General features: G+C 40.7%; 1 pseudogene; it reads right to left on the bottom strand.

The window, feature by feature from the left end:
• Positions 1–1,664: 1,664 nt before the first annotated feature.
• LOC132528297 (small nucleolar RNA SNORA70) lies at positions 1,665–1,823 on the bottom strand (annotated as a pseudogene).
• Between the last annotated feature and the right edge of the window lie 8,231 nt (positions 1,824–10,054).

The raw sequence follows: 10,054 nt of genomic DNA, 5'->3' as shown, positions 1-10,054 counted from the left end.
CTAACCTTATTAACTCACTCTATTGTTATTCTATTATCTTTATGATGCAAGAAGCAGAACTGTCTGAAAATAACACTGGGAGCTCATGCTGGGTAGCCTGAATAATAAGCTAATTAGAACCTGGGGTTGCTTCTTCTCCCAGCAAGTGGGGCTGCAAGAAATCACCGACCAGTTGGATCAGTGGTGTTTTTAACACTTGGCAAAGGAGTCTATAATTTGCCATGGGCCCCCAGGCCTCCAGTTATTGGGCAGTTGGCATTTCCATACATCAGAATATATTATCTATTACTGCATAACAAATTACCCCAAACAAGAGGATCTCACAGCATCTCACAGTTTCTGTGGGTCAGCAATCCAAGCACAGCATAAGCTGGGTCATCTATTTCAGGGTGCCTACAAGGCTGCAATCAAGGTGTTGGCAAGAGTGGGGCTCATAAAAAGAAACGAAATTGAGTTATTTGTAGTGAGGTGGATGGACCTAGACAGAGTGAAGTCAGAAAGAGAAAAACAAATACTGTATGCTAACATATATATATGGAATCTTAAAAAAAAAATGGTTCTGAAGAACCTAGGGGCAGGACAGGAATAAAAGACACAGACGTAGAGAATGGACTTGAAGACACGGGGAGGGGGAAGGGTAAGCTGGAACGAAGTGAGAGAGTGGCACGGACATATATACACTACCAAATGTAAAATAGCTAGTGGGAAGCAGCTGCATAGCACAGGGAGATCAGCTCGGTGCTTTGTGACCACCTAGAGGGGTGGGATAGGGAGGGTGGGAGGGAGATGCAAGAGGGAGGAGATATGGGGATATATGTATATGTATAGCTGATTCACTTTGCTGTAAAGCAGAAACTAACACACCACTGTAAAGCAATTATACTCCAATAAAGATGTTAAAAAAAAAATGCAGATGATGTCCAAATAAAACTTTCTTTTCACTTCAAAGTTTGACTCACCTTATCTTGGGAATGTGAGGAGGGTGTTGAGGAAGAGTCTGTTAGAGGTTCATGGGAGAGGCAAGTGGGGGGGGCAGGGGGGAAGAGGTGGTGGGGACAAAGGGAGAGACTGAGCAGACTGGACGGTATCCAACAGTGCTCTGAGACTGAGGGAGCACCATGAGTGGTGGCAGGTGCCATAGAGAAGACTAAGGAAAGGCCTCTGAGGACCATTGGAAGACAGTGTAAATTAAGTGGCGAGAAGAAGTGGGACTACAGAAGTCAAAGAAAGATGAGAATTTGTTTTCTGACAGGAAAGTAGGATTTATTGGTGGGCATGAGTAAGAAGGGGACAGCGCCAAAACTCTAAAGAGTGCAGGGCCCACCATTTGTCTAGGGGCAACAATTAGGGATGCATCTGACCCCACAGCCATCCGGGATGAGCCACTTTTTTGCCACCATGTTTTCAAATTCATCCCCATTAAACTTAGTAAATCCCCACTTCTTGGAGATGTAGCTCTTCTGGCGGCCAGGGAACTTGAACTCGGCCCTGCAGAGGGCCTCAAGCACATGTTCCTTGTTCTGTAGCTTGGTGTGGATGGACATTATGATTTGGCCAATGTGGACCCTGGCCACTGTGCCCTGGGGCTTTCCAAAGACGCCGCACATACCTGTCTGGAGCCTAGATTGGGGGCAGCATGCCAGTCATGAATGTCCACTGGAAAGGGCTGTCTCCAAGGTCCCTTAGGGCAACTCATTCAGGCAAGAAGGCTGCACACACTACTGAGGAGGCTGCTGTTTGCAACCACTGCACGCTGGGCCCCCATGGGGAAAGATGAGAATTGAGGAAAGTAAAATAAATGCAGACTACTTCTCTCACTGCAGCATAGGGAAGATTGTTACTACATAGGTCAGCAGGGCCAATAAAGGCTTTGTTAAATGCTGATTTGAAAGCAAAAAAGAGGAAGCACTATAAAGACTGATAAAAGAAAAAAGACTATGAAAACAATAACTCTAAAGGAGTTATGAAAAAAATAAAAAATAAAAAAATAAAGGAATTATGATCAAGACTAGAGTTAGTTTGGAACTGGCTATATCTCTGGAGAAACATTTTGGAATTAGCTGTCTCTTTTCCCAGCTATGACCTCAGATTCCTGAAGGGACTATGTCTTGTTCACTCGTATCCATGGGACCTAGCACAATGCCTAACACAGTCTCTCAATAAAAGTTTGTTTCTGATGGACTCTTCCTTCAATATTTGAGGAGTACATGCTTAATGAGTGTCCTCAGTGGTCCATGGCCCACATCTATTGCAAAGAGAAAGAGTAATTTCCATGAGCAGTTTGCAAAGATCTTGGCTTCCCTAGAAAGTGCTCAGTTTGACAAACAAGAAGGATCACTTTGCTCCTTTCACCAGCCAAAACGAAGACTGTAGAAAGCTGTTTTAAACTTTCTCTCCTTACATTTGAATGGGATCACATATGGAATCCCCCATATACCTAAGTGCACAAAGATGCAGTGTCTATTTCTCTACAAGTGGTCTGTTCTTCCTCACAAATCTCCCACCTATAAAGTTAGGACAGCCCACTGAACAAGATCATAAAGAGACTTGTAAGCCATTCCAGAGAGATTTAGGTCTTACCCAATCAGTGAAGGATAAAAGTCACCATCAAGGATGACTGAGTAGGGGAATACTACAGAGTTCTGAGTCAGAAATATCACCGAGGAGGCAGTACAGAGGAAAGACTGGGAGTGAGGCAAGGGAGTGAGACCAAATGCTCAGATAAAGGTAGGGAGTCAGTTGCCACAGTATAGGAAGGGCCTGAAATAGGACAGTCAAAGTGGAAAAGGAAGGAGGGGACAGCTAAGATGTTTAGAAATGTCAGAAACTGGCAATTAATTAAATGGGAGGGATACAGGAGAGGAATTACAACATAATTAACAAAGCAGTGAAGCACTGGATATCAACAGCAAAGAAAATGCCCTTTAAAAAGAAAAAAGAAAGAAAGAAAAAAAAATCTCATTCCAGTAGTTTCACATCCTAAGGTTCAGGATCTCCACCTGGAATCTTTCTGTGGTGCTCTATGGGAACAGGGAGAGGACTTTAGAGGCTATCATTTTTGGGTCACTTCCTAAGCAGTGGAATTCTTAGGATGGGAGGGAGGACATTCTAGCTCCTCAGGGATTCACTGAAGTGAATGAGGGCATGATCAGTGACAACACTGTGTTGCTCCCAGGGCGGACAAAGGTCTGAGTGTGAGAGATACAGAGCTCCTGAAGTCTCTCTGACAGATAAACCCATCAGCCTCTGGAACCTAGCTAATCCTTCTCCAGTCCTAATCTCCTTAATCCTAAATCTGAGCTCAGTTATGCCAGCACCTCTAGAGTAAATCATAAGGTCTGAGACCTCAGCAACAAGAGAAGCAGAGTTGGACTCACTGAGGCAGCCAAAAGAAAGAGAGAGAGATGGAGAAATGCAAAATAACAGAAGATCTGACTCTACCACCTGGGTAGTGCCTTTCATTCTCCTGTGTTTTCCAGTAAGTCATTAGCAGATCATCTGCCATCTTCTTTTTCTTCAAGAACCAATCAAAACTCAAATTTGCACTTGGGAAACAGAAACTTTCAGGAAGCCCAGAGACATCTTTTCAGGACCATGGAGAGCAGAAGGTGGTCGCTCCTGAGGAAACGTTCCATCTCAACATGAAGATGAGGGAAAGAAAGAATAAAGGGTAGTCATCAACGGAGAGCATTCAGGTGAGGTAGAAAGACTTGGAATATAAAATCCAAAAGGGCCCTATAGAGCACCTAGTCTGAACTCCTCATAGGAGGGATACTCTTGAGCCATAAAAGGAAATTCTTCATACCTTCATTATAGCCAACAGTTCTCTTCAGCGACTTATCTCAAAAGGAATCTATAGGGAATTGAGACTTTTTCAATTTCCTTGGAAGAAATGCATACAAAAAGAACCTTTGGTTGATGGTCCTAAAAAGAGCATTACAAACAAGAGCTGAAATACTGATACCATAAAGGTAAAGAATCTCACCTAGGTAGGATAACACAAGAGCTGCCAACTCAAGGTTAGTCCTTGGGTCTCCTGACACCCGTGCAGTGTTTTCTTCTTTATAGTTGTTGAGTGGTTAAGGATTTAGATTCTCCTCTGGCTCTGCCATACACCAGCTGTGTGACCTCAGGCAAATTACTCATTCATTCCAAGCCTTGATCTCCTTCTTTGAGCTAAGGCTTCCTGTGTGTCAGACACTGTGAAGCAATGGGAAAACAAAGACAATTTCTGCTCTCAAGTAGTTCCTAGTCCAGTGGAGGACAGATATAAAAACATCAATAGGAGCTTCCCTGGTGGCGCAGTGGTTGAGAGTCCGCCTGCCGACGCAGGGGATAGGGGTTCATGCCCCGGTCCGGGAGGATCCCACATGCCGTGGAGCGGCTGGGCCTGTGAGCCATGGCCGCTGAGCTTGCGTGTCCGGAGCCTGTGCTCCACAGCAGGAGAGGCCACGGCAGTGAGAGGCCCGTGTACCGCAAAAAAAAAAAAATCAATAGTTCAAGAACACTATAAAAGTACAGAAGTTTTGCAAAGAAAAATATTAACAACTTGGAGGTGGGAGCAAGATTAGGAGGAATCCAGGAAAACAAAGGCATCAAGCTGTGAAATAGGGCACTAGATTTAGGGAACTACAAATAACAATAACTTAGTTCTGATGGATGATAATTTGGCAGTGGGAAGAGCTGGAGTAATAAAACCTTCCACATACTAATGTTGTGGAAGTCAAAGGAGACAAAGCACTATATAGATAAATATTAGCTATGTATTATGCCAACAGCTACCCCTATGAGAAAAACATTCCTTAATTCAACAAACACTTATAGAATACCTACTACATACTCACTGTACTAGGAGCAGCCACTTCTCCTTTTGATCCCCTCCCTAAAACAGAGCCAGCTTGAGAATCAAGAAAACCAAATTCTGCAATCTTTCCTGGAGGTAAAAGTGCCTCTTCTATGCATATCAAGTAAGGGCAGTGGAGGACAGCTTGACAATCCCATGATTCCTCTACTGAAGTGCCACTTAGATAAGCACATCTTGCACTTGTGTTATCTGAAAAAAGGCTTTGCCTACAGACCAAAGAATACCAGGGATGACCTCTGGTATGATCCCCTTGGCACCAAGTAATCAAGCAAGGTGGTATCACGACACAGAGTCAGATGATCAAAAGTGGCAAATTTCCCAGGCTCAGCTGACAATGAGAGCATACGTAAAAGTGGTTAGAAAAATCATCTTCATGCCAGTTACTATTTTCAACTTCTCCTACTTAGTACTAATTCTCTTAGCTTCCCATAACCAAATATTTGCATATGAACAAGTAGCAGCCATGGTTCTACAATCTGACTAGTCCACTGACCAACTCAATGTCTACATCAAGGACATCTAGATATTGCAGTGTCATGGAAACTTCTCTCTGGTGAAGTGTCTACAGACACCAGTGAAATTTAAAATTTATACCCTATATTGGGTTGAATAGTGTCCCCCCAAAATTCATGTCCACTAGGAACCTCAGAATGCAATCTTATTTGGAAATAGGGTCTTTGTAAATGTAATCAAGTTAAAATGAGGGCATACTGGATTAAGGTGGGCATTAATCCAATGACTGATGTTCTTTTTAGAAGAAGGAATTTTGGACACGGACACAGACACACAGACACACAACGAGAACACCATGTGACAGTGGAGAGAGAGACTGCCAAGAAACAAAGGATTGCCGGCCACCACAAGAAGCTAGGAGAGAGGCATGGAACATATTCTCCCTCAAAGCCTCCAGAAGCAATCAACCTGACCAACACCTTGATTTCAGTCTTCCTCCAGAACTGTGAGAAAATAAATTTTGTTCTTTTAAGCCACCAGTTTGTGATACCTTGTTATAGCAATGCTAGGAAACTAATACATAACCCCCTCCCAGTACATGGTTTCCTTCTATGTGCCCTAGGATTTAGGATTTTTTTTATCTTCTCAGACAGAAAAGGATAGATATCAGTGCTAGTAACTGTATTAGCACATGGAAAGGGGTACTCGTGAGAGCAACAGAATGACTGAGCAGTTCAAACCAAAAGAGCACCTTCACAGGCGATGTAAAGGGCAGGGAAATTTACTTCTGAAGGCTCTATAAATTGAGACCCTTTAATCTCTGCAGTAGTTTTTTAAAATATCTACAAATTCTTTGATACTCTAGGGAGGGAGAAAAGGGCAGCAGTTAAGAAGAATTCCTGGAACTCAGTAACACATTAGTTGTGAAAGAGAGAGAGGGAAAAATCTCAGTTCATACATGTTGAACTCCAGATGTGTGAGTTTCAGGAGAGACATATAAGCCAGAAACAAATTTTGAGAAACTTTAGCATACAGATTAGCAGATCTCAAATGAGCTTCTCTGGCCAAGTGCACAAGAACTGCCTGGGGAAACCTATGAAAACACGGAGTGCCAGTTAATATTTAAATGAACTCTATAATTAAAAATTTACTACTACTAGTAAGAGATTGTGATGGGGGTCTAGATATGAGAAATAGTCAAATATCAATTATTTCTTACTTCTTTATCCAAGCAATGAAGCACCTGGTATGCTTATCAGAAACAGCCAAAAAAATGGTAACAGCCAAAAAAACAGCCAAAAATTCATAACAGCCCAAAAAAATGCTAAATTAATCTGTTTTTTAAAAATGAAGATCTTGGGACTTCCCTGGTGGCACAGTGGTCGAGAATCCACCTGCCAATGCAGGGGACACGGGTTTGAGCCCTGGTCTGGGAAGATCCCACATGCCGTGGAGCAACTAAGCCCATGTGCCATAACTACTGAGCCTGCGCTCTAGAGCCCACAAGCCACAACTACTGAGCCTGTGTGCCACAACTACTGAAACCCGCTCGCCTAGAGCCTGAGCTCCGCAACAAGAGAAGCCACCACAGTGAGAAACTCGCGCACCACAACGAAGAGTAGCCCCTGCTTGCAGGAACTAGAGAAAGCCTGTGCACAGCAACAAAGACCCAGCACAGCTAAAATTAAATAAATTTTTTTTAAAAAATGAAGATCTATTGAAGAAATAAAATAAGACCTAAATAAATGGAAAGCAAACCACATTCTTGGCTGGGAAGACACATAAAAAATGCCAACAATACCCAAATTAAATTATACATTTAATGTTTTTCTGTTTAGAATCACAATAGATTTTTCTCTTTTTCTTTGACGGGAGGGAACAGTAAAAAATGATTTCAGAGTGTATACGGAATACATGTCCAAAAACATCTAAGAAAAAGTATAAAAATAACAGGAAAGAGAGACTTGCCTGTCTAGATTTCAGAAAATACTATAAAATCAATGAAATAAAATCTATGGTGTTGGTGTTAAGAAGAGATAAACAGAAGATTAGAATATAGAATCAAAAATCCAGAAACAGATCTCACTATGAAAGAATTTCAGATATGACAAGTGTGATAGTTTAATTCAATGAAAAGAGGATGATTATTTAATAAATGTAGCTAGCACAGCTAGCCATCCATCTAAGCCATCTAATGCATGCTATTCAACAGTAACCACTAGCCACATGTGGCCACTGAGCACCTAAAATGTACCTAGTCTAGAATTGAGATTTGATGAGTGTAAAATATACATTGGATTTCAAAGACTTAGTCTGAGAAAACATAAAATATCCCACTAATAATTGCTTAAAATGGTTTACATGTAAAAATATTTTTGATATAATGGGTTAAGTTGGTGAAATAAAACATTACGATTAATTTCACTTGTTTCTTTTTACTTTTTTTAATGCAGCTTTGACTTAAAATTACATAAGTATCTTGCATTTTATTTCTACTGGACAGCACTGCTCTAGAGAAAAATAAAGATCTTCCCTTTACATCATATTTTTAAAAACAAAGATAAAGACTTAAATGTAAAAAATAAAAAACACTGTAAGAAAACCTAGGGAAGTAAATTAGAATCTGAGGGTCAGGCTAGATTTCTTAATGAGGACAGTGTGTCATGTGTGTGTATGTATGTATGTATAAATTGATAAGCAAAAGACAGACAACCCAACAGGAAAAACAGGCAAAAGACAGGATTGGAAATGCACAGAAAACAAATCCCAATAACAAACAAACAAACAACAACAAAAAGATATTCAAAATTACTAAGTAAGAAAAAGTGTAATTCAAATAACCAAGACATTTTTTACTGGCCAGAAGAAAATAAAAGCAGATAATAACTCTCTCTCCTGGGGATGTGGGAAAGGGGAAAGTTCATACACTGCTGCCAAGGTAAATGTAAAGAATAACAGCCTTCTTAAAAAGCAGTAAGGGGGCTTCCCTGGTGGCGCAGTGATTAAGAATCCACCTACTACTACCGCAACTACTGCAGCCCGCACACCTAGAGCCCATGCTCTGCAACAAGAGAAGCCACCGCAATGAGAAGCCCACACACCACAACGAAGAGTAGCCCCTGCTCGCCGCAACTAAAGAAAGCCCACATGCAGCAACAAAGAGCCAACACAACCAAAATTTAAAAATTTTTTTAAAATGCAGTAATGAAATATGCATAAAAATTAGTACTACAGTTGTTCCGCACAGATACCAAAATCCACTGATGCTCAAGACCCTTCTAAAAAATGGCAGCCCTCTGTATCCACAGATGGAGAACCTACAGATACAGAACCCACGGATACAGAGAGCTGATTGTAAATAATACCCTTCAACCCCAGAACCGTTTTCACAGTAATGAATCCACTAGCACATAAGGACAAATGTTCAGAGAATCTTTAGTCTAACACTACTTATGCAGCAGTAAAATAAAATAAAATAAAGAGGAAACTAAGGCAAAAGAAAGGAAACTAAGTAACAACAGAAAACTAAGTAAATGCCCATCTGCTAATAAAGGTTGGACAATGTATGTCACCTGCAGAACAAGACCTGTTATGCAATCATTAAAATTTTTTAATGAAAATAATTAGCAAAAATTTTTAAATATGAAAATGTCAACACTGGCTCCACTGTAAGCAAAGAGACTATCTCATAACATGCTGGTGTGGGCAGAAATCGGTACAACCTTATGGGAAGAAAACTAGAAGACAATTAGAATTTTAAATTTCCGTGCCTTTTGATTCAGCAGCTCAGTTTCCAGGAATCTGTCCTACTAATACAGATGGTATGAAAATTTAAGACATACACGCAGAGCAGAAGCAAGAAGAACTACAATTCTGAAGCCTATGGAAGAAAAACCACATTCACAGAAAAATAGACAAAATGAAAAGGCAGAGGACTTTTTACCAGATGAAGGAACAAGATAAAACCCCAGCAAAACAGCTAAATGAAATGGAGATAGGCAACCTTCCAGAAAAAGAATTCAGAATAATGATAGGGAAGATGATCCAGGAACTTGGAAAAAGAATGGAGGCCAAGATCGAGAATATGCAAGAAATGTTTAACAAAGACATAGAAGAACAAACAAACAGAGATGAACAATACAATAACTGAAATGAAAACTACACTAGAAGGAATCAATAGCAGAATAACTGAGGCAGAAGAATAGGTAAGTGACCTGGAAGACAGAATGGTGGAATTCACTGCCACAGAACAGAATAAAGAAAAAAGAATGAAAAGAAATGAAGACAGCCTAAGAGACCTCTGGGACAACATTAAATGCAACAACATTCACATTATAGGGGTCCCAGAGGAGAAGAGAGAGAGAAAGGACCAGAGAAAATATTTGAAGAGATGATAGTTGAAAACTTCCCTAACATGGGAAAGGAAATAGCCACCCAAGTCCAGGAAGCACAGAGAGTCCCAGGCAGGATAAACCCAAGGAGACACACAGTAATCAAATAGACAAAAAATAAAGACAAAAAAAAATTATTGAAGGCAACAAGGGAAAAACAACAAATAACTTACAAGGAAACTCCCATAAGGTTAACAGCTGATTTCTCAGCAGAAACTCTACAAGCCAGAAGGGAGTGGCATGATATATTTAAAGTGATAAAAGGGAAGAAACTACAACCAAGATTACTCTACCTGGGAAGGATCTCATTCAGATTCAACGGAGAAATCAAAAGCTTTACAGACAA

The sequence above is a fragment of the Lagenorhynchus albirostris genome, chromosome 10, assembly GCF_949774975.1.
Source record: "Lagenorhynchus albirostris chromosome 10, mLagAlb1.1, whole genome shotgun sequence".
NCBI classification, from domain to species: Eukaryota; Metazoa; Chordata; class Mammalia; order Artiodactyla; family Delphinidae; genus Lagenorhynchus; species Lagenorhynchus albirostris.
The sequence above is the reverse complement of the archived record's forward strand: the minus strand, read 5'-3'. Positions and strand labels throughout refer to the sequence as shown.